Consider the following 26362-nt stretch of genomic DNA (forward strand, 5'->3'; position numbering starts at 1 on the left):
TTTCTCCTTTATGGATCTGGAGTTCATTTTCCTGGAAGGAAGCACTTTCCGTCTTGGGACTTGCTGCCTTCATTTTTCTCTTCTGAGCTGGAAGGTGAAGGAGCTCGCTGTCAGCTGGAGTGACAGGCCCGCCTGCAGCAAAGTTTACTATGGCCATCCCATCCCCCAACCCGCTGAGCCCCAGCTCCTTGTGACTTGCTGCTCTTATTTATTCTTGGAGATTTACGTAGGGTCCTCATAACTCTGGAAGGCTCACCCTAGCCCAAGGCACAGGATCAATCTGGAAAAACCTAGGCTACAGGGAGTGGAGGCTAAGAAGGCGGCTCTGATCAAATGGATGGTAGCCTCCTGGATGCACAACTCTGTGCTAAGAAGGGTACGGAGACCCCTAACATAAATTTCTTAGGGAGAAAAGAAGCCTCAAGGCCATTTGAGGTGAAGGCAAGACTGAACCCACCCTCCAAAGGTGGAGGAATGTGAGTTCTAGGATAGCTTCCAGACCTTGTCTCAAAAACAAACCAAAACAAGGTTGGGAGTGTGGCTCTAATGGTAGAGCCTTTGCCTACCAAGCACTGGCCCTTAGGTCAAACTCCACTACTACATAAACAGCACTAGCTAGCAACTCCTGCTCTTAAGTTCCTACTGGCCCCAAGCTCTAAACTACCAACATTTCTTTAAATGTAAATACATGAAATAAGAATTTTGCAATTGCATTATAAAACATTATTGTTTGATCTTCCCTCATAAAGGCACTAAAATAAAAATATTAGAAATGGTTTGTGTGTGTGTGTGTGTGTGTGTGTGTGTGTGTGTGTGTGAGTCGAGGTGCCTGAACTCTGGGCCTGGGCCCTGCCCCTCAGCTTTTAAGCTCAAGCCTAGTGTGCTACCGCTTGAGTCACAGTGCCACTTCTGTTTTTTTCTGCTTATATGGTGCTGAGGAATCAAACTCAGGGCCTCATGCATGCAAGGCAAGCACTCTACCACTGAGCTTTTTTTTTTCTTTCTGAGTTTGCATGGGTCAATGCCTTGTATGCATGAGGCCCTGGGTTCGATTCCTCAGCACCACATAAGCAACCGGAAGTGGCGCTGTGGCTCAAGTGATAGAGCTCTAGCCTTGAGCTGAAGAGCTGAGGGACAGTGCCCAGGCCCAGAGCTCAGGCCCAAGACCGGACCCCCCCCCCAAAAAAAAAAAAAGAGTTTGAAGGTGGCGAATGGATATGTACCACTTGGGCATGCATGCATACTCAGTGCCCAACTCATTCCAGCAAGCTAAAATGAAAAAGTAGACCATAGAGTGGCACTGGCCAGGGTAAATGGTCAGTAAGATAGGATCTTCAGTTATGGGTCTTGTTCTCCAAGCAACTACTAAAAAGGAAGCAGGTATAGACTCTGCCCTCAAGATATTTATGGGATATTAGGGAGAAATATGGGGAGTATGAGACTATGTGTTTAGAAACAATAGAGACGGAAGACAGATTGTGGAAAATCAGGAGAGAGGGTTAAGCTTTGGCTACCTTACAGGAGTAGGCAGGAGCCTGGCTTTATAAAATGAGCTTACCCTGGCCTAAGGCACAGGATCAATCTGGAAAAACCTAAGCTTTTTAAATTCTTTCTTTCTTTCTTTCTTTCTTTCTTTCTTTCTTTCTTTCTTTCTTTCTTTCTTTCTTTCTTTCTTTCTTTCTTTCTTTCTTTCTTTCTTTTCCTTCCTTCCTTCCTTCCTGTTTGTCTTTCTGTCTTTTTTTTTGGTCGGTCCTGGGGCCTGAACTCTGGGTCTGGCGCTGTCCCTCAGCTCTTCAGCTCAAGGAAAGCTAGTGCTCTACCACTTGAGCCACAGCACCACTTCCGACTTTTTCTGCTTATGTGGTGCTGAGGGATCGAACGCAGGGCCTCATGCATGCAAGGCAAACACTCTACCACTGAGCCACCTTCCTAGCCCCTATTCCCTTTTACCTGTATTTAATTTAAAAATTTTTTATGATTCTGTTTTCTTTATGTATAGTCTATTTGAATGTATATCTTCAGATGGTGGGGGGAAGGGTACAAAAAAGGATGAAAAAGTACAGCAGCTCACTGGACACTGATGAAAGTGAACTATCCAACTCATGAGTGGAGACGAGAGGGAGGGACTGGGGGAGAGTAAGGGAAGGAAGACAATGTACAAAAGGAAATGCACTCATTACCTGACTCATGAAATTGTATTCTCACTGTACATCACCTCTACAATAACAACAAAGTAAATTTTAAAAAAAGAAAATGGGCAGGAGATGCATAAAGGAATAAGAGAGAAGGCACCCATGAGATATGGAACAAGGAATAGGGACCTGCAATCCTCAGTACATTGAGAAGGGAAAGTGTGGCAGCCTTTATAATAGTAACACCTAGGATGTGCCTAACCCTGTAAAAGTAATATCCCCCAGGAGATCCTGAAAACTCATTTAATACTAAAATGTGAGCAGCTGACAGTTTGAAGCACCACCTTGTGGCTGCATTGCCTGTAGACAGAGGTCAGGACCTTGAAGTGATATGATTTATCTTCAGTAAACTTCAGCCCACTCTTACTATGGATGGAAAGATATCAGAACAAGCAGAGTAGGAAGAAACACAAGAGATCGATCCCTTTAAAAAAAATCACATTTTTGGTTTTTGACAAAAAAAGTAATTAGGAGTCAGTAAAACTTCTGATCAGAACTTGAAGAATAACAGATTTTGTTATAGAAAGTAGTCTGTAGACTGGTTGGGACACTAGGGTCATTATCGAGGGTGTAGTCCACGGTGGGACAATGGGGAAAGGAGCCAGTGGAAGTAGCTAGAGGTAGAAGGAGGTCATCGAGGGGCAAGTCCCAGTGGAATGGGGAGCCTCCCTGTGCTATGACAGTCAAACCACAAATTGAGTTTACAAATGTGGCCTAACATTCTGGGTTCTTCTGAGACTTGAATTGAGGACTTGGGATATTTTCTAAGAGATGGAGGGTGAGAGTGATAAACCATGTTATCCTTTCTTCAAGCTCTTCCACAATGAAGAGACCCTGAATCACTGTAGCGGGCATGGTGCTCAGTGTTCTTCTGTTGACTCTTGTTAAATCCTTGTTGGAATGCTGTTATGTGACTTGCCTGTTACAAATGGGGGAAATGAAGTTTCACATCATTTACTGAGATCAAAGCAAGCACGCTGCGAGCCTAGGTCTGTGCACTCAAGCTGGTAGACTTTCACTACCCCTTCCCTGTGAGGAGGTGCTCTTTCTACTTACTACAAGGGAAGCTGACATGGCCTCCTCTAGCTTTTACTTTCAGAGCTTATTAGAGAAAAAGGAAAAAAAGGCTCTGCCATTACTAGGACTTGAATTCAGGGTCTCTCACTCTAGCTTTTTGCTCAAGGCTGGCATTCTAGCATTTGAGCTGCTGGGTATTTGCATTCGGTGTTTACAAACCACAATCAAAATGGTATTTATAGCTGGGAAGGTGGTAGAGTGCTTGCCTTGCATGCATGAGGCCCTCTGTTCGATTCCTCAGTACCACATAAGCAGAAAAAGCCAGAACTAATATTGTGGCTCAACTGGTAGAGCTAGCCTTAAGCTGAAGAGCTGAGAACAGCACCTAGGCCTAGAGTTCAAACTCCACGACTGGCAAAAAAAAAAAAAAAAAAGCTATTTACAAAGATTCTAACAATGCAGGAAATGTTTATGTTGAATTTGAAAAAGTTTTATAGTATAAGTTATGATGATGCCAGCCATAAAATTGAACAGATGTACTGGAAAAGAGGTCTAAAGAGTTAATTAAAATTAATATTCACTTAATATAGGCTAGTTTGAAGGTTAAAAGGCTAATAGTGGTTGTCCCTGAGATAATGGTTGATTAGGATTTTTTCTGTATATTTATCTGAACTTTTCTGTTTTTCTATAATGGGTATGTAGTACATTTTATTATCAGGAAAATAAATTCAAATGGCACAACTGCAGTCATAGCTCCAGTAGTAGAACACTTTGAAGACCCTAAGTTCAAACCCCAGTACTGCCAACAAGAAGAACAAAATTCAAAAGACAAAACCAACTTATCTTTCTTTTATCCTTTCAGGTACAATATAAAGAATTACCATTAGCTGCCTTCTGAAACAAAGAACAATATCTTCTAATCACAAAAATGCTTTTATAGTACATAAAGCTCATCATTACACAGACTAATAGTTTTATTTTTGCCAGTCCTGTGGCTTGAACTCAGGGCCTAGGCACTGTCCCTGAACTTCTTTTGCTCAAGGCTAGCCCTCTACTACTTGAGCATAGTGCCACTTCTGGCCTTTTCTGTTTATGTGGTACTGAGGAATTTAACTCAGGGCTTCATGTATACTAGGCAAGCACTCCACCACTAAGCCACATTACCAGCCCTGCTTCTCCCCCGCCCCCCTTTGTGCAAAGGATTGTTCCCAAGGCCTTACTTATGTTAGTCAAGCTTTTCACCAGTCCAGTCCATATACTATGTTAGTAGGTTACCCTTCTGACATACTAGTCCTACTATCTGGTCATGTGATAAGGTGTACAGCATCAAGATGTCTGGGTGTGCATCCTGATAACCATACTTTTTTTTTCTTCTTTTTTTGGGTCTGGTCATGGGTCTGAACTCTAGGCCTGGGCGCTATCCTTAGCTCTTCAGCTCAAGGCTAGTGCTCTTCCACTTGAGCCACAGTGCCACTTCTGGCTTTTTTTTTTTTTCTGCTTATGTGGTGCTGAGGAATCGAACTCTGGGCCTCATGCATGCAAGGCAAGAGCTCTACCACTAAGCCACCTTCCCTGCCCCTGTTAACCATTCTATCACGGACAAATTCTGTCCTCTGTGAGCTCAGTTATTTCATCCATTAAAGGATGGTAATAATACCCAATTCACAAGCTTGTCCTAAGGAATAAAGAAACCATGTGAACGTGTGAAGTTATACTTGGCTTTTGAGGAAAACTCACTGGCAAAGCTCTGCCTCTCACTCACCATTCATCAGGAAGGGAAGGTGGCAGTTGTTAATCTGAATAATGATTCAGAGAACAGAGTGCCATGGGCCAGACAAGGTGCTGGACATAGGAACATTACTGTGAAGACTACTACTGCCCTCAAGGAGTTGATACTCTGGGTAGAAAAACAGAAGAACATAATTGTGTCCTTAACTGTTAGAAGAGACTAAGGGAAAAAACATTCTGTACCAACCACTTCAAAGTGGAGAAAAAATCCTGGAATTCCTACCACCTAGAGGACTTTACCATTGGATCAGGGTTTCAAATCTTAATGAAGAGCCTCAAAGGCCTTGTAGTTTGTAGATACCTAAAACATTCTTGTGTTGTAAGCTTTATTCAAGGTTATTGGTTAAAACAGATCTATAAAACCACCTGATTTTAGAGCTAGGAGAGGCTTTTAAACATCTGTTCTCATCCAATTCTTTTACAAATTCAGAAAGCATGTGTTAGGACATGTTCTCAAAATAGATATTCTCTTTAGTGATAGAACTAGGATTAGACCCCAGGTGACTGGATTCCAATAATGTGTTCATTAATTTATTAATTCAACAGATAATTATTGGGCTCCTGTGGTGTGCTAGATCCAAAAGGTACAGAACAAAGGTCTTGCCTCCTGAAGCTGACTTTCCAGTTTAGAGAGATAAAGAAAAAAATAAATAATATGCTAGGTGGTCCATAAACTATATGAAGACAAATCCAGTGGGATTAGGGTTAGGCTGGGTTATTTTTTTTGTTTTTTAATTTTTATTTTTGGTGATAGGGCTTGAATCTGGGCCTGAGTGACGTTCCTCAGCTCTTCAGCTCTACCATTTGAACCACAGTGCCACTTCTGATTTTCTGGTGGTTATTAGAGATCAGTTTCACAGACTTTCCTGGCTGGCTTTGAACCACAGTCCTCAGATCTCAGCCTCCTGAGTAATTAGGATTTACAGGTGTGAGCCACCGGCACCTGGCTAGGCTGTTTTTGATAGAATGGTGAAGAAGCCTCTCTGATATGACATTTGAGCAGAAAGTGAAGGACTGTGTGTTGTAGGTAAAGGAAAGAGCAGGTGCAAGGGCACTGAAGCAGAAGCACAAGTTCAGTTTTCTGGAGTAGAGTGAGCAGGGGAAGAGTGGAAGGTAAGTCCAAGACAGGTGGGCTACACGTCATGTAGGGCTTTGTAGGCCTTTCCCATAGCTCATTTAGACCCTTTCTATTATTTTTTGTTTGATAAACTTGTGTTGGCCCAATTTAATTTCTCTAGGTAAGCACAGTAGTGCTTAAAAATTACCTTCTACTTACAGCTCTGCCAGTGCCTATATAAAACATGTCTGTCTAAGACGATAGAATTAAAGTCATTAGTGACATTCACATTTAACTAATCATTACAGGTAACAAATGTTGTAGAGGTGAAGGAAGGTTGCAAGTGGATTTTGTTATCAGTACAGAGCACTCTGTTTTCATATATCTATTTATGGGGTGTCTTCTACTGATTGCTTACCGAGGTGTTCTGACAAGTGTGTTATTTGAGCCAGCCCTCTTCTGAGGTCAGTGGAAAGAGCTGGGGATGGGAGAGCTGCCCAACTCTTCAGGATGCCAGAGGCTGAAGGAGGAAAATATAAAACAGAGGTCTTTTTAGCTTATAAACTTATAAGTAAATAAATTGGGTGGTATGCAAGTGTATGTAAATGTATTAAATGAAATACAGTAGATTCAAGGAAAAACTCAAATAATGTAATTCTTTAGAAAGGCAAAGTTCAAGTTCAACAAAACCAAACAGGAAGCAGGTCAAGGGGAAAGGGATAGATGAATGAAGAGGAGAAAAGGGGGAGAATACAGTCAAGAATTCAATGTCTGTTCTACATCGAGTGAGAGAAGAGGTGGGTAGGGTGGAATGGGTGAGAATGTTGATAGATGACATTGATCAAGATGCATTGTGTTCATAAACTGCTTTGTTTTTTTTTTTGGAGTCGGTCGTGGGGCCTGAACTCTGGGCCTGGGCACTGTCCCTCAGCTCTTCAGCTCAAGGCTAGCGCTCTACCACTTGAGCCACAGCGCCACTTCCAGCTTTTTTCTTTTTGCTTATGTGGTGCTGAGGAATTGAACCCAGGGCCTCATGCATGCAAGGCAAGTGCTTTACCACTGAGCCACCTTCCCAGCCCAATAAACTGCTTTGTTAAATGGCAACTCCTTTGTACAACTAAAGATAATTAAATTAATTTGAAAAAGTGAACAGCAACAACAAAAAGTTCAGAGGCATTCTGAGTGAGAATTGAAGTGCTGTTCAAATGTCAGCTGCATGGATATTACATGCCCTTGGTAAGAACTTTGAGTCCACAGCAGGGAATATATTCTACAAGAGTTGGAATTACTATTTCTTCTTTAAAGCAGTGAACCTGCTAAATTGTAAAACATACTGATAGAACTAAAAAAATTGTTTTATGAATCATGGCTTTTCTGAAAACAAAGAAATATTTGGTTGGCTTTATTTAGATAGTCAGTTTCCCCTTCCTATCAAGAAACTTAATAGAACAAGATACAAGAGACTGGTTGTCATTTATACATGAAAACAATTATTCAATAGAATTATAATGTCAAGCACAGCCACATGTGTAATCTAAAATTTTAATAGCCACATTAAAAAAATTAATAGATGGCATCCATTTTAATAATGTATTTATCTAACCCAATAGATAAAAGTACTATAATTTCTCATGAAATCAATGTTAAAAACATTGAGATTATTAATTTTAAAATACTTAGTAATGTCCTTGAAATTTGATGCATATTTTATGTTCACAGCCCATGTAAAACTTGGTAATAAGGCTTTGAAATTTGATGCATATTTTATGTTTATAGCCCATGTAAATTTGCCTACCTATCCACAGCCACCAGTGGCTGGTGGCTATTGTACTGGTAGGCGCAAACCAACAATCTAAAAATCTGTTAGCTTCATTGGAATCGGTAGAGCTGTTTCATTGGCAATGAGTGCTATATGGCTAGGTTCCTGTGCTAGGTTATTGGGAGGTAAAAGTGATCGACTGATGCAGTTGTTTCTCTCAAGGAGCTCACAGTCTGTTAAAAGGAGCACTTGACTCTATAATAATGTCCTGTTTACTACACAAAGGACACTAAGCAAAGCCATTTTTCCTGAAATAAGACTTAGAAAGGTTTTATATAATACACTGTAGCTGGGAAGAAAGGTATTTTAGACACTATGTTTTTCAATATTCCTTAAGTCCCTGGTTCAAGCACTTGAGATGCCAATTCCTACCTTCTCTAAGATCTTGTTTTTTCATCCAGAATCACTCAGGATTTTCTAGGTTTTGGTTGGATAAGTGAATGATAAGAATGAAGTTGCCTAGACTTCTTCATAAAGCAAATATAGTTGGAATGTTGAACTCAGCTGAGATCAAATTTGAGTGGTTGTTGACTACTCACTTACTAGAGATTGATAATATCCAGGGACTGTGGAAATAGAGTAGCTTGGAGAGGAGCGATAAGTCTTGAAGGATTGTTCAATTATAATGTCTGCAGAGTTCATTCCCACCTTCTGTGACTTTGATCCAGATCATAGATGGAGGGATAAGAGTAGGCTTTGCTTTGTGTCCAGAGAAAAGTCCTCTATTAAGGCAAACCAGTATGAGTTCAGTTGCAAAATTCCACATCCTAATCTGGTAAAGTCCAAGATATGTGAGGGATTAATTGACATCACTGTTCAGTCTACCAGGCTCTCATGCTTAAAGCCCACTTACGGAGGTATCACTGTGTTTTCTTCACCTGGCTATGTTTTTTCTTTGGAAAAAAATGTATGCACTAAATATTCACTATGGTACACCATAAATGCATTTTTATTTGCCTATTATAAATGATGAGTACATTCACCACAAATTACTCCTTAATGACCAATTTTATTAGGACACTTAAAATTGTTGGTTTAAATGAAATTTACAAAAAGAAATGTACTCATTACCATACTTACATAACTATAACCCCTCTGTACTTCACCTTTACAATAGAAATAAAATTTAAATAAATAAATAAGATTAATTTCCTCCATTTTCAGGAAGTATATATAGTAAGCAAAGAGCCTCACTATCCAACAAATATTTACTATCGACTTAGTGTCGGGCAATCTAAATGTAGAATGTATAAAACAGGTAAAGTCCCTAATCTATCCACTTTAGACTGTGTGTAGGGAAGATGTTAACAAACAAGTTACCTAAATGATATACATATACAAATGATAATACATATTGATCCTAAGGAGCTGAGGTAGGGTACACTAGGACCTCCAGCCCTTTAAATTCTGGTCCCAGGAGCCTCTTTGTCCATTCCCTGAAGGTTCTGGGTCCTTCTGGCCAGCCCTGTGGCAAAAGTGTTTACTATGGGGTGCTGGTGACTCATGCCTGTAATCCTATAGCTACTCAAGAAGCTGAGATGTAAGGATCACTGTTCAAAGCCAGCCTTAGCAGGAAAGCTCATGGAACCCTTCAATTAACTACCCAAAAGCCAGAAGTAGAGCTGTTTCAAATGGTAGAGTGCTAGCCTTAGGCAAAAAAGCTAAAAAGCAAAAAAGCTAGGGGACAGCTCCTAGGCCCTGACTTCAAGCCACAAAATGAGTACAAAAACAAAATAAACAACTGAGTGTTTACTGTGGTGTAGTAAGCTCTGGCAAGAAAGCCTGGTTGATGCTGATACTTACCCTGGAAGAGGTTCAGTTATCATCTCCCCAACCTTCTTGTGTTTGGGAGGAATGATAGAGTCCTAGAGAAGGGAAAATAACCAACAGGAGCTCAAGGAACAACTAATCTATTATAAGCACTGTTGTTTGTAACTCTTGTTACTTTAATACCACAATCCAAGCATTGCTTTCATCCTCATTTTGTGTAAGAGAAAATGGAGGCTTATCAATATTGAGTAATATGGCTAAATTTCCATAGCTGGTAGGTATATTAACTAGATTCAGACTTGAGCTGGTAGCACAATCTGTTAGAACATCATGAGTTTAGTGCTCATCTCAGAACTCTATATACATTATATATATATATATATATATATATATATATATATATATATATATATATATATATATATATATATCACATACAGTATTAAATAGGCTCCTATTCTTTTTTCTTTTCTTTTTGAGAGAGAGTCTTTCTTTGTATCTCAGGTTGGCCTGGCTTCATGATTCTCCTACCCTAGCCTCCTGAGTATGAGAATTACAGGTGTGTAGACTTCCATGCCCATCTCACACAACTGTTCTTTCTTTGTCTTCATCTTCCACCTTGTCATCCTCCTCCTCCTTCTTTTTCTTTTGGTAGCACTGGGATTTGAACTAAGGGCCTTGCTAGACAGGCATTCTACTACTATGGTCCCAGCCCTTTTAAAATCTCACTTTTAAAATAGAGTCTTGCATTTATGCCTAGGCTTGCTTGGACTATGATCCTCCTATTTATGCTTCCCACATCTCTGGGATGATAGGTGTGTGTCGCCACTCCTAGCTTTTATTGACTGAGATGGGAGGTCTTACGAACTTTTTACCCTGACTTGCCTGCAACTTCAGTTCTCCTGATCTCCACTTCCTGATTAGCAAGGACTATAGACATGAACCACTTACTGTGTCTGGCTTCACATCTGTTATTTTTTTTTAAGTTAAACAATGTATTCCTCTTCACGTTTGGGCAAAATTTTACTATTTTAAAGTGGTTCAATTTACTTCAAACTTTCAAAAAAGCTTAACATTAAAAAAAAAAAAAACACCTGACAATCTATGTAGAAGCTAATCCTACTCAGCACTTTAGCTATATTAAGTTTCCTAGTATGTAATAGAGACAGAGGATCTTATGTTTAAAAATAGACCTTAGGCAATTCAGTGTTGCATTTCCATAAGGTCAAAGATAGCAACACCAAAGACACTTCTCTACATACACTGTAGGGATCATATGACAAATACTATTTACCACAGTATCTATGATATTCTAATATTTAATTAAAAAATTAGAATTATCTTAGGGGAGAGTGAGACAATAGTCTGGGTCTTCTTTAGAGTGTTGGGGTCTTCAAGGGCCTCAATATAGTCTCTCTTCATCCAGCACCAGTTGGGGCATAAACTCTGTTAGATTATATTTATATTTATTTATTTATTTATTTGTTTGTTTGTTTGTTTGTTTGTTTTTGTCGGTTGTGGGCCTGAACTCTGCAGCTGGGCACTGTCTCTCAGCTCTTCAGCTCAAGGCTAGTGCTCTACCATTTGAACCAAAGTGCCACTTCCTACTTTTTCTGCTTATGTGGTGCTGAGGAATGGAACCCAGGGCCTCATGAGCATGCAAGGCAAGCGCTCTACCACTGAGCCACCTTCCCAGCCCCAGACTATATTTTTAAATACCGATAGTATTGAGAGGATCTAGATTATGGCTGTGTCCCATTTTAGCTTTGTGATTTATGGCTCCACGAGTCTTTATTATGGTCTTCAGTTGCCCTCCCCAGCTTGGCCCTTGCCCACTTGTCTCAGCTCACCTGCCATTCATTATCACTGTTCACTGTACTCCAGCCATGTTGGCTTCTTTCTTAGCCTCTGTCAGGCTCATCCAGGATTTTGTGCCTTCTGCCTGAAATGCTGCAACTCCAGATCCTTTTCTGGAGTTTCAGAGCTCATGCCACTTTCTTCAAGAGGCTTTCTTCCACCTTTCTGCCTAGTAGTTGAGTTCTCCAGTTTTGTGTCTTAAAACAGCAGGCACTGGTTTAAGTTTCTTTTCATAGTTCTATCACTGTCTGAAAGATATTTTGGATTTATTTATTGTTAACAGTAGAATGTAAGCTCCCTGGGGCGGCAGCCTGGCTTCTCTTCTTGGCTGCAGTTCCTGCAAGTAGATCACAATGTCTCCTATACCCTATGTGCTTAAGAAATGATTGTTGAATGACCATAACATTTCATCCCCAGAATCTTAGCTCCTTTTGTCTGATTAATACAACTTCTACTGTCATCCTCTGACAGTTGACATAAAGGGCATGGAGGAGTACACATTGGATTTGGCAAGACCTAAGTTAATGGGGAGATATTAGTAATTTGCAGAAATACCTCTTTGAAAGAGTCAATAGTTTAAGCCTATCAGCCTCAATTTTGGATTGGATTTACTAGCTACAGAACCTGGATACTATCTTGGGTGAAAAGGCTTTTAGGAAGGGGGAAGTGGGTGCTTAGAAGAGGAGTGAATAGGCATACAAAACAGACTTGAGAGTGTACTTGTACCAGCATCTAATTTGCTCATAGCAGTGAACCTAAGATATCCCCAGAAAGCAACTCTCTCCAGCAATTCGTTTCCACTCACTGAGAGACAACTCTCAGGGACAGTGACATTCTTATTTCCCTGTCTCTAAGATAAAGCATGAGGGAGGAATAATAAATACAAAGGTAGCTATATTGGCCTATAAACAGAAATTGCTTGACAATCAAAGATTTGGTTAAACTGACTGGCTGATGGAATCAGGATCCTCATTTTATTTACATACTTGGCTTTCTGGAAGAAAGCGCTGGCAGAATTCTTGGATACCAGCCTAGATTGGCAGAGGGGTGAAGGTAATGTAGCCACATGGCTGTGACAAGGTCAGAAGAGAACACTATTGTCATTTTGAATAACTTAGGAGAATCATTGGCCTACTTTAGCTTTGAGGAAAAATGACAAGAAATGGCAGTCAGTTCTTAGAATTTTTTATTTCTTTCTGCTCTAGTTCATAGTAACTATTCAACCTGCCAGAGTTGCTACTTGTCAATCCCATAAGTTTCCCTTGACTGAGTTTGTGAACTTTAGCAGTTTAGAATCATGAATTTAGAGCTTTAGGAATAATACTGCCATTGAACAGATTTCAATTTGCCAATAAAATTAAGGCTGTACTGTTATTTTTCTCTTGTGTTCTAAAGTTTTTGTCAGTTAAGTCTTAGAGTTGTGATTGAAGCTAATTGGGATCAAACTAAACAATGAACAGTGGACAGCTGGGGTTTAATTCTGTTATTTCTCAGATGATGATACATGTGACCAGGGACTGAAAGCTCTGTGTCAGAGAACTTTTGTTTGGTTCTGATCTCATTATGTAGCCCACGTTGACCCTAAACTATTGATCCTCTTGCTTCAGCCTCCCAAATGCTAAGATTACAGGCTATGTCACCATATCTGTATGGAAACTGGTTTTTTTTTTTTCCATTGTGAGGCCTGAACTTTGGTCCTGGGCACTGTCCCTCAGAGCTTCAGCTCAAGTCTAGCGCTCTACCACTTGAGACACAGCACCACTTCCGGCTTTTTCTGCTTATGTGGTGCTGAGGAATTGGACCCAGGGCCCTCATGCATGCAAGGCAAGCAATCTGCCACTGAGCCACCTTCCCAGCCCTGAAAACTAAGTTTTAAATAGCTAGGAATGACTCCTCAAACTATAATTCAAAACTGGTCTGGTAAATTACTCTCTAACCCAATTATAACAGACAGTCCAATTTAAAAATTTCTGATGAGCGCGAGAAAACATGCTTATGATCATTAGCCATCAGGGAAATGCAAATTAAAACAAGATACTTCTTCACCCCACTTATAATAGCAGTAATTAAGAAGACAGTATTGGGGAGTGTGTGAGAAATTAAAATCTGCATCCAGTGTTGGTGGTAATATACAATGGTGCAGCCACTTTAGACAACTTTGGCAGTTCTTCAGTTAATTAAACAAAAAACTATGACAGGTGACACAACAATTCTGTTTCTAGATATATACTCAAGAGAACCAAAGGCATGCCCGCCTAAAAACTTGTACATGAATCCTTACAACACTGTGATTCATAATAGCCCAAAAGTGGAATCCACCAAGTAACTAATGAATAGAGAAAGAAAAACATAGTCTATACAATGTAGTATAATTTGATCATAAGACAGAATGAAATACTAATACATGGGACAATGTGGATGAACTTTGAAAACAGTAGGTGAAGTGAGTCCATTTATAAGAAGTTTCCAGAATAAGCAAAACCACAGAGACAGGAAATAGATTCATTGTTGCCATATGGGAAGGAGAGGGCTGGGAAGGAGATGGTAAAGGGCATAGGATTTCTTTTTAGGGTGATGAAAATGTTCTACAGTTGATTGGGGAAATGATTGCCCAACTCCGTGAATATGTTATAGGCCACTGAATTGTATACTGTAAGTGAATTATATGGCAAGTGAATCATACCTCAATTGGGCTGTCTGGAAGAGAAACCATTACCATTACTCTTGGGCATGGAATGTGACAATCTGTTGTTGTCATTCCTATTCCTGGAGCTCAACATTGTGGCAATTGTAACCTCTGCTTCTACCAAAGAGAACCAGGGTGCTACCCCTATTTCTTCAAGTCTAAGATGGTGATAGTCACCCCTGGAAAGTAGCTGTCACAATCAGTATGTCCTGCAGGACTTCCAAAGTGGGGAAGTCATGCACCTAACCTACTTAAGCACCATAGCTTAGCAGCACAGTAGGGTATCAGTTGTTCAGTCATAATGGCCTGGCTCACTGGGAGTCATCACTCACTGACACATCAGGAGAATTGGGTCACTTATCACTGGCCCAGGAAATTATCAAAATTCAAAATATGATGTATAATTTCTACTGCAGGCTCATAGTTTTCACATCATCATAAAGCTGATAAATTATAAATTGAGCCATTGACACTAGGAGACTATTTCATATTTTAAACATAGTTTCCATGCAGCAGCCTTATGAAGTAGGCATTTGTCTCCCTGTTTAATGATGACCTTCAAGATCAGGAAAGGACAGGGAAGTAATTTGTCCACACTCACACAGTGTCCTGGTCTGTGCTGCTCTGGCAAAATACTGGAGCCTGGGTAAATTATGTTGCTTATAGTCCTGAAGTCTGGAAGTCCAAGATGAGGTGCTACAGATTTGGTGACTGGCGAGATCTCGTTGAGCCTCACAGGAGGGAAGGGACAAAAAGGCATGGGCTCCTTCAATCTCTTCCTCATTTGTGAGGGCTTTGTCCTCAAGCCTTAATCACCTTAACCCTCTTGATATTCTTGCACTGGTGATCAATGTCTGATTTTTGAATTCCAGGGCGCACATTCAGATAATAGCACAGAGCTGTACAGCTGAAAAATGTCATTTCTACCACCACTCAATGCTGTTTGTATCCTGAGGACACTGCAGTGTATACTAAGATAAGGAAACATGGTTTCTTTCTCAAGAAACTGATTGTCAAGTAGACATGGTAAATACAACCATAACACGAAGTAGCTTTAATAACATTGTGGTGAAGTTGTCACAGAAGTACGCCTCAGCACAGGAGTCCAGAAAATCTCAAGTACTGAAGTTTATATAACGCCATGGGCTCACAAAGAGCCAACACAGTCACACTGATTTTCTAAAAACAGCTGAGACAGGGCTCACATGATAACTAGTGTTGACAAAGGTGTGAGTGAGAATGTAAGGCTCCAGTACACCCTGTTAATCAAAATGCAAGTTAACATAGGTATAAGGAAAATTGGAAACAATTGTATAAAACAGCCTAAAACATTATCTTGCTTTTGACCTTCAACTTCTACGTCTTAAGGAACTATTCTGAGAAAGCAAATGTGCAAAAAGAGGTATATGGCAGAATGTTGGTTCCAAGCATTTGTGATTTTGTGAAGGTTTTCTTTTGTTTGAGACAAGGTCTTGCTGTGTAGCCCAGGCTGGCTTCAGGCTTGTAGCCCAGCTTGAACTCATGGTTCTTCTATCTCATCTTCCCTAGTGCAGGACTTATGCAGGACTTACAGGTCTATGCCACAATGTCCAACCCCATTATTATTGCAAAAGCTTGAAAAATACTATTCTTAAATTATGATGTCTCTGTCTCTGTCTTTGTCTCTGTCTCTATCTGTCTGTGTGTCTGTCTGTCTCTCTCTTTCAGTAGTAACTGGGATTATGGACTCAGGTCCTCTTATTTATGAGGCAGGTGCTCTACCACCTGAGCCATGCCACTAGTTCAGCATATAGTTTGAGCAAAAGCTATTTTCACAGTAACTTACTCTCCTTTTCCACTTTGATTCTCTCATGAGTAGGTGTAGAAAGTTCATTTATTTTTTTCATATTCTACATTGCAAATAATCTGTATAAAAAAAGCTACCAGTTTTCAAGTATTGGTGTGCTATAAAATAAAATCCAGGAATGCTTGGGGGGGCATGGCCCAAGCTGTAGAGCACCTAGCATGTGGACCATTGTGCAAACCCCAGCCTTGACAGAAAAAAGAAATTATCCACAATTATTTGAAAATGATTCCTCCCTTTTCCAACTGCTTGTCTGTGAGAGGCTGTCTTTCCTTTATGTGCTTCTACTAATAGAACACATCTACATTTTGAATGCGGAAGCATATTTGAGAATTCAGCTGTCTTCTCCCAAGCCACACATTTTTAAAAATGGCAAAAATATGAATGATGCCATTTTTTCATGGAATGATTTTGTTTCTGTGTTTTGGAAAATGGAGTTTTATAAAATATGTTATTCATGTTGACATTAAATAAGTGTTTTTTGTTTTGTTTTTGGGGCTTTTTTATTTTTGTTTTTGAAACAGGATTTCCCTATGTAACCCAGGCTAGCCTTGAACTCAAGATCTTTCTGCCTCAACCTCAGAGTGCTGGGATTAAAGGCATGTGCCGTCATACCTGGTGGTACTTTTTAAATTTTAAATGAACTAATAATTTAAGAATTCCTGTTTTAAAGGAGGAGGCTGCAATGCTTGGTAAGAAATGTATGCATTATTCTGCCCATGTAATTGTAGCCCCTCTGTACAGTATGTTCTCAAATAAAATAAAATACAATTTAAAAAAAAAAAAAAAAAAAAAAAAAAAAACCCCAGTTCCAGAATATAGAGATACATAAAAAAAAAAAAAAAAAAAAAAGATATTTTTTATCATTGACCAATGGCCCCAAATCCTAGGCTAGGATCCAGGCATCAGGGAAGTGATATTCAGCCATCACTGCAAGTTTGGTTCTGGGGCAAAACATACTTTTAAAGAAACATTGGTCCCATGGTTTCCCTTATTTGTAATATCTAGTATATGTATAAGTCAAGCGGAAAAGGTCAGATAATGTGATGTCAGGAAAATGAACCCTTAGATGTATATTTTAATGTTTTTTTTCTTTCATGCATGTATTTCTAATGCATTTATAAGATTATCTCTTTGTTGCTTTGTATGTCCCTCCCCCACAGTATAACCCCTGCTTTCACTATATTTGATGTCAGTATAACTTGTGGAGGAGATGGGGAAAAACCAGTTGTTTAAGGATACAGGTGGACCTGTTGCAACAATGAGAAGTACAAGTTGTCATGTCCAAAACGAGCTTTACAACATCGGTGCGGTGGGGGGGGCAGAAGGAAAGGGGGGGAAGGAGGATTGGGATTGGGGGGAGGGGGGAGGCTGGGAAGGGATGTGAAGGGTAAACAAAGGAGGAGGCTGCAATGCTTGGTAAGAAATGTACGCATTATCCTGCCCATGTAATTGTAACTCCTCTGTACAGTATGTTCACAAATAAAATTAAATTAAATTTTAAAAAAAAAAAAAAAAAAAAAAAAAAAGAATTCCTGTTTTAATTGCAAGTACTATTAATATTGATAGGTTCATCCCACATAAGCAAAAGCATTTGAAGGCCTCAATAATTTTTTAGGGTATAAATTGGTTTTGAGAGCAAAAAAATGAGAACAGCTGTTGGAAAAATCTATTTTAGCATGGAAAATAAAGTGCCTCATCCTCAATAGTGCTGGAATTTAAACCAAAATCTTTATGTTTACTAGGCAAGTGTTTTACAACAGAGCTACATCTCTAGCTTCAGAATATTTTTTAATTAACAAAATGTACTTTATAAGATACACCATTTGTGATTTTACAAAAAGCACATCTCTTGGGATAGACCAAAAATGAAAAAATAATCAAAATATATATTAAAGTAGTCATCTTTGAATATTGCTATTCCTTATTATTTTCATTTTTGTATTTTTTTGTTTTCAATACATTTTACAGTAAAATTTGTATTTGGTAATTAAAAAAATATATATATATATACTATAAATGTAAGACCTAAGATAATTGAATTTGACCCTGAGTTGAATTGAGGAATAAAGTAAAAGTTTTTTTTTGAACAAAGATTGTCTGTTAAGTTTTAAAAATCATTTCACTAGGTCAAATGCAGATTAAAAATTATTTTAATGACTTTTTCTTTTGTAGGAGCTTAATAAGAGAATATTATGTGAAATTCATCTTAATTTTTAGAACTGCTACAGAGAGACCTAACTGTTTTACTGTCTTGTAAAAATGATTTGATAATAACCCCATTTATCCAACACAGCCCTCCCTAAAAGTGAGTGAAACTATTAGCTCTGCTAGGCTAATTTTCACTTTGGAGATTTTATAAGCTATTAGTAAGTTATTCCTGGTATGCCAACAGGATTTTTTTTTCATTTGTTTCCTTTTCCTTTGGAATTTTAGAGACTTCCTTTTATGAATTTTGTTTTACTATACATGCAAGCGATTTTTTTTAGTTTTTAGTTTTTTATTTTCTATATATTTTTTATTGTGAAAATACCATACAGAGGGGTTACAATTACATGGGCAAGGTAATGAGTACATTTCTTATCAAGCATTGTTGCCTCCTCCTTTGTTTCCCCTTCCCATCCCTTCCCATCTTCCCCCCATCTCCCCACCCCTCCTTTCCAATGGTGGGATTTGAGCCTGATGTGGGGCCATCAACTAGGTTTCCTGTGTATTTCTTATCTGGTAGCTCTGCTGATCTGACTTCAACTTCACAGGAACCAGGTACTCCTGCCACCAACCTAACATGGCAGAACTTGATCAAAGTGTAATAACCTGTCAACAGTGGTAGGAAAAGGAGTATAAAATAATCCTAGAAACTTGCTTAGAAAGTTGAAGAGGGGAGGTGCAAAGTTGAGTGGTCAATACAAAGTTTTAAAATTATTTTCATGACACATGATCCTTCCAAGTTGCAATTCTTCAAGACCACACTGGAGAGAAATGAACTACTTAAAAAAAAAACCTGGAGGGCTGGGAAGGTGGCTCAGTGGTAGAGTGCTTGCCTGAGGCCCTGGGTTTGATTCCTCAGCACCACATAAGCAAAAAGAAAAAAGCCGGAAGTGGCTCAAGTAGTAGAGCGCTAGCCTTGAGCTGAAGAGCTGAGGGATAGCACCCAGGCCCAGAGTTCAGGCCCCACAACCAGACCCAAAAAAACAAAAACAAACAAACAAAAAAACCCTGGAATAATGTTTATATATTTTTTTATTTTTTTGTTGGAGACTGGGATTCGAACTTGGTATTGCATGCTTTCACTCACTGGCTTGATGCTCAACTACCTGAGACAGGCCTCCAGACCTAGATGTAGCTTTTTACACACTCTTCATAAATCATTAATTTGAGAGTAAAGGAAAAATGAGGTGTTAAGAATATTTCTAAACATATTTTGTGTGCACAGAACATACTTTTTAATACTGCTCTTGCAAAAAAAGAAAGAAAGGAGCCACCACAGAATTAATGGTGTTAATGAATTATCATCTAGAGCTGATGTGGCAGAAAATATTCAAGGAATTGTCAGCAATTGTAACATCATGATTAATTTTCCTTGATGGTTTATTGGCAGTGTAATTTTGGAAGTTGATAAGAATCCAGTGTATACTTAAAGATAATAATTTTAAAATATCAGAAAAAAGAATTCAGTGGAGGAGAATTTGGAAGTTGAGGGTTTATGTGGTTGTTGACCAATCAGCATTTTTCTGAGCAACCCCTCCCATCCTCACTCCTCTGCACAGAGGGTTCTCAACGATGTTTCTCTGCAAGCTTCTCCCAGACCTCCATTGCAATCTGTCTGAGTGTTAATCCAAACACACTCACAAGAGCCAACCCTAAGCCACCTCAGTCTTGTTGCTCCTCCTGGCAAAAGAATTCTCCTTCCTGATGCTCCAGAGCTGGATGAACTCTACCTGCCCCTGCTTATCTTGGTAGCGTAGGCTGCAGGGAGGACCTTGTGGCTTTCTTTCTTCTTTTTACCTTAAAAAGAGAAGCAAAAAAGTCACCCTATCCTTAACTAGGTATATGGATAAACCCCGACTCCATTTTATAGCGGAGCTAGATTTGATTTCTAATGCATTGTTATAATTATTTTCAAAGTCCCAACATGGGAACTCCTTCTTTGCTGCAAACTTAGCAAGAAAAATTGTTGGAGAGCCACCAAGGAAATCTCACCAGATTTTGCCTGGTTTTTGGACCAATTGGCTCTTAAACTTCATACACTCATGGAGTTATAATTGTAGTCTTTGTTTTGTTTCTTTTAAAAAGAAGTCAGTGCAATAGCTGGGTACAAGTCTATCCTGGCTCATGGATTTATTTTGAAAAGATCCCAACTTGCCACATTCTACTCAGCTGAAGTGCTCTGTCTCTTAGTAACCACCACTCAACATTCACAGGAATTTTGACAGCAGGGGCTGGTGGGTACAGTTTCTGCTTAGCACTAATACTCAGAAGCTGTTGAAGAATTCCAGTGCTAAACAGTTAAGCTGTGTTTAAGTCCTCTGCTGGGATTCCCAGAACATGAATATTCTTAACTGGCATGGTTTTTTCACTTACACCCTCAGCCCATGTTTCTGCTTTTTGTTTTGTTTTGTTTTTTATTCTTTCTTTTCTTACTCTTGGGTCCCCTGGAGCAGTAGTGCTTAGCTAGTTCATGTGTGAAGACATTGCTGATGTCTCAATTGGAAATGGGATGCTACTGGCATCTAGTGGAAAGAGGCCAGGGGCTGACTAAATGTGATTAGCACACAGCACAGCTCCCCACCCCAACTAAGAATGATCTAGCTCCAAATGGCAAACTCTCAGCTCCCAAGATCACAAATAATTGGAGTATCCACATTGTGGTCTGGAGAGGTCACTAATCTATGAACCAACCTTATCTTCCTCTCTCTCTCTCTCTCTCTCTCTCTCTCTCTCTCTCTCTCTCTCTCTGTGTGTGTGCACGCAGGTCTTGGGGCTTGAACTCAGGGCACTGAGCTTCTTTTGCTCAAGGCTAGAGCTCTAACCACTTGAGCCACAGAACTACTTCCTGAGTAGTTTATCGGAGACATGAGTCATGAGTCTCATGGACTTTCTTGCTGAATCTGAATCTCAGTCCTCACATCTCAGCTTCCAGAGTAGCTAGGATTACAGGTGTAAGCCACCAGTGCCCGGCTTTTTTTTCTTCTTCTTCTATTTCAGTACCGGGGATTGAACCCAAGGCCTCTTTAATGCTGGGCAAATACTCTATCACTAACACATATCTACAGCCATTTTAAATTTTATTTTCAGAAAGCACTTGCTGGCCTTGAACTTGCAATCTTCCTGCTTCTGCCTTAGCTTTAACCTTTCAAGTAGCTGAGACTATAGAAACACTTTGTTATGCTTGGATTTGTATGCCCTTTATTGCCAAGAATAGTGGCATTTTTAGTTGTCTTTTCTTTTTTGGTACTGGGGATCGAACCCAGGACGTTGCACTTGTTAGGTTTGCCACTGATCTACATCCCAGCCCATTAGTGGCATTTTTTTCCTTAGATGATCCTGAGGTTTGGATGCATGGCTTTGCACAGATTAGACAAATACTCTACCATGGAGCTACAGTCTTTGCCCCTTACTTTCTGAGACAGGATCTTGCTACGTAGCCTTAAGGTACTCTTGAATTTGAGATCCTCCTGCTTTTGCCTCAAAAGGATTTTAGGGATACACCATTACACTTGGCAATGGATGAATTTCTATTCATTTATCTCCTTTTCTCTAGTAGATTCAGATATTTTCATAGGCAATTGAGTCAAGACACCTAGCTCATGGCCATTCCTTAAATATTTACAAATTGATTTCTCATGTTAGACTATGACTTTTTCTTTATTCTTGCAGAAAAGTGGTTTCAACATTTTCTGAGTTCTGGATGGGCCACTATCACTATGGTGTGGACATATTCTGCTCAACATAACTGGAGAATTTATGCATGTGGCCTACATGAGGTATTTTGGTTTGGAAGGAATGAAGCTAGTCACTATTTTGAAACTTCCTACTTTCAAATGGGTCACTTCTTCATCTGCTCCTGGTTTTGGGAACAATTAACCTTCATACTTCATGCTCTTAAGGAGTTATAATTGTAGTTTAAAAAAAAAGTCAGTACAACAGCTGGGGAGAAGTCTATCTCTGGTAACTGGTCAGAGATGGAGTTGTGCCAGTTAAAGGAGACTCACTCAGTTAGATTTCATTCCTTCTTCCCTCCTTCCAAGCTTCCTTACCTGCCTGTGTCGCTCCCTCCTTCTCTTCCTCCCTCCCTTTATTCCGCCCTCTTTCTTTTCCTCTTTCCTTTCTATGCTTTCTTCCTTCCTTCTCCCCTTTCTCTCCCTCTCGACCTTCCTTCCTCCCAAGCAGGACCTGGGACCTGTGCTATCAATGAAAACAACCTCAGCCATAGATGCATTTAAAAAAAATAAGGTCAAGCATGTGTAACCCAACCATCTGTGAACAACAAGGATAGACACGGTCCATCACTGACTGTCTCACACCTTGGGAAAATAGGGTAATAGATATTTTGGAGGTTGGAGTAGCATTTGGAGGCATCTGCATAATGGTAAAATTTTTTCAACTAGCTCCTATGACTTTCAAGGTGATTCCAGACTTTTGTGAAGGTGCCCCCAAACACACCCATACATATAGGATGGTTTCCTCTCTTCTTCCATTTGCACCTGCATCCTGGTTCTCCTGAGAAATTCATTTTTACCTTGCAAAATATCACATCAGCTTTTACATACAGTGGTTGTATTCCAGACCCATTCTTTCACAGCCTGCTACACTCAGCTTGAAAGTTAAAAAAATTACAATCTCTGTAACACACTTGATGCCTTTTGCATATTCTTTCTGTGGAAACGTGTCATGTCTCCCACACTAACCTCTGAGTTCCATAAAAATGGGAATCATGTTATTCTTCTTATTCTTACTACGTTACTCATTAGGGGTACTTATTTGAAAACAGGATTTCTATTATTTCTCTTTCCAGTCTCAGTTTTTATTTTTAGTTTATAAAATGTTATTGATTGAGTTATCTTTGGTTGCATTACAGAGATAGTGGTAATGGTAAATGGATGAAGATAGCCCGGTGGTGTTAAATTATGCTTTTTTTTTAACCATATGAATGTCTTCCTTTACAAATATAATTAAAATAATATGTGCACATATACACATATGTAATCTCAAAAGTATGTCTTTAAGGCCAACAAGTACAGATGTTTACTGTGAGAGCAAAGCAGTTAGTGATGACTGTGGGTATGCATTAGTGAGGACTTATATTAGCTATTATAAGAAACCCACCAAAGTCTCAGGGCTTAGTGTCAAAAGCTTCAGAATTTCTCTTTAGCTCACTTAGAAAGTACAATACACTTATTCCTCGTTGTGTAACTTTTATCCAAATAATGTCTCAAGGACTTTACCCAGGATGACTTTGGCATCTTTAGCATATGTTTTTTAAGGTTGTCATGCTTAAAACCTGTGGATCAGCAAAAGACATGGAGGGTCGAATGGGTGAAATTTTCATGATCCAGGCCTAGAAAACTGCACTCTTTCTGTGGCCACATGGTCATTACCTGGTGACATTTAATGCGAGGCTGGGAAACGGGTTGTCTATAAGCTCAGAAAGAAAAAGACTGTGGTAGTAATCTAGCCATCTCTGGTAGCAGGCAAAGAAAGAACTCTAAATACACCAAAGAGAAAATGGAAAGTGAAGCTCACAAATAATGAGAGACTGGTAAACTAGGAAGGAACCATGCGAGTGCTAGACAGGGAAAGTGCTGGAAAGAAAGACTGATCATCTGCCTTGGGTGCCAGAGATTTCCCTCCTTCGAGTCATTTTGCTTTAAGATTCCATCCCTGCTTGGGGCAGGACATGGAAAGCACCTGGAGGACCAAGCAGGCTTAGCCTGAAAAGCCCTCCAGACCAACTAGGAGATAGCAGGACTGAGGGGCCCAACCAGCTCACCATCTCATTAAAATCCAAATCCTACTCCAGGCTTAGGTGAACTGGCTCCCAGCTACCATTTTGACTTCATCTCCTCTTACTTTCTCTCCTGTTCTCTGTTCCTTTCCTGCACTCTCCATTCTTCACGGAGCATTGCCCATGACAAGCACAGCCTCATCTCAGCACCAGGATGATTGTTGTTCCAGTTACTCCTTTTCCTCCATGACTCTGCTCAAATGTCTCTTAAATAATACAGCATTCAAACTCATAGGCCTCATTTTCCTTTTCCAAATATCTCATTTGATTTTCTTTATAGCATGTTATCTTCTTAAATCCTACCAGCACTTACATAACACAAGAAGTGGGCATTTGTTTTGTTTGATGCTGCTGTATCCTTACTGCACAGAACAGTGTCTGGTATGTGGTAGGGGTTAAAATTTGTTCAATGAATCAATGAGCAAATTATGGGTAAAAGGAAATAAAATGCTTAAAAGTATTTTGGAAGTCATTAAATGGTGTATAATTCTATCATATTATTATTATTCCTGAAAATCAGATATCTGGTGAATGCCAGAGGACTCTAATCCAGATTTTCTTAGTCCCATGAACAGATACAGAGGCAGCTATAGAGCTATATGGCTGAGCATAAAGTGATGTAAGGCATTCTGTAACACCAAATTTCATCTTTTTTGAGCAAACTTTTTTTCCAAACATGTGATTCCTTTGTACTATATGAAATACTACTTATCATGGGCTGTTAATAATGCCCCCTTACAATTTGTGTGTGTCACTTAAAAAACATCATGGCAGCTATCAATGTTTTTCAGTTCCTAAGGATGTGTCTCTCCTTTGAGGGAGTCTTGTATGTGATCAGGGCAGTCCTGAATTCTGACTGATGGATTACTCTCCATCTGTTTGGCCCAAACATTATTTTGTGGATACTCACTAACATGTAGATTATTTATCCTAACTGTTCTTGTTGTCAAGGCCTATCCTGTAGGTCAGACCAGCTGCCGTACATGTGGCCACTTATTCGTTTTGTGGTTGGACAAGCAGCCTTATGACACAACACACTTTCTTCCTTGTCTAAGTTCTAAAACAGTTGATGGGTGAATCAAAGAAATAATGGATAGAGCTAAAAGCATTAGCTTTATTACTGATAAAGCTGATATCAGGGAATGTAGCTTAGATATGTGGGACAATACTGTGTTTTCTAATTCCAAACTTTCAAAATAGACAGATGTAGATACTTGGTCTTAGCTAGAATCACATATAATTCATGGGGCAAGAACAGAATTAACTGGGGAAGAGATGTAAAGGGAAACTAGACCTGGAAGGTTAAGCTAACAGATGGCCTTCTACATGAAAGTAAACATCTGAAATGAGAAATTAGTGCCCCAAATACTTTAAGTAAATTGCTATCATGTGTTTAAAGAGATTTTACAGATAAAATACTCCTTTAAAAAGGCTAAGGGTGACCTAATGCAACAATGATACTCACAAAGGAATGAACTTGGGCTTGGTAGAGTGCTTGCCTGGCATGCATGAAGCCCTGGGTTCTATTTCTCTGTACCACATAAACAGAAAAAGCTAGAAATGGCACTGTGGCTCAAGTGGTAGAGTGCTAGCCTTGAGCTAAAGAAGCTTGGGGACAGTGCCCAGGCCCTGAGTTTAAGCCCCAGGACTGCAAAAAAAAAAAAAAAAAAGGAAATGAACTTTACAACTTTGCAGAGGTAGGGGTGTGGGGGCAGGAGCGAGGAGTAAATAGTGAGAGAAAAACAAATGGAGGGGTAAAAATGTTCAACAAGAAATAACAAGAAATGTACTTATTAGCTTGCTTAGGTCACTATAACCTCTCTGTACAGCACCTTTACAACAAAATAAAATATAATTTAAAAAATGCTAAAATGCTAATTTCTATATTCTTGAATAGATTCAAGCAGGAAACAGGTCCTAGACAACATCTGAGTGTTCTCAAGTACAGAATATTATTATGTCTAGCGATATTCTTGTACAGATGAGGGTCTAGGCAAGCACCCAGTTTGTTTTCCAGTGGAGCTGCCTCCAGCAGCTAAATACATTCCATCTAAATACATTCTAGACTTCAGAAGAAGGAAATAAGACAAAATTGATTTATATTTCTACCACAAATAGGTCGCTTAGATCAAGTTAGTTAGTTGGAAGTAAAAGTTTGAAAACTTTTTAGAAAAAAATTGTGCCTACCAGTAATTCTTGCTATTAAAAAACAGGCTGAATATTCTGCTTGAATATAGCTTGAGCTATTGAGTGAGTGAATTTTACTCACTGCTTAAACTTGAAATCAATTGAAAGTCATTGGTGATTGAGGAAGTGTTGTAGTTTCAC

At 39.4% G+C, this 26362-nt stretch overlaps 1 protein-coding gene across 1 annotated transcript in view; it reads left to right on the forward strand.

Moving 5' to 3' along the window:
• The window catches only part of LOC138837140 (cardiomyopathy-associated protein 5-like), a 93401-nt gene that overhangs the window by 368 nt on the left and 66671 nt on the right, over positions 1–26362 (forward strand). The window lies entirely within an intron of this gene.

Source organism: Dipodomys merriami, unplaced genomic scaffold (genome assembly GCF_024711535.1).
Source record: "Dipodomys merriami isolate MVZ:Mamm:240054 unplaced genomic scaffold, mDipMer1.0.p SCAF_263, whole genome shotgun sequence".
In the NCBI taxonomy this organism is placed as follows: domain Eukaryota; kingdom Metazoa; phylum Chordata; class Mammalia; order Rodentia; family Heteromyidae; genus Dipodomys; species Dipodomys merriami.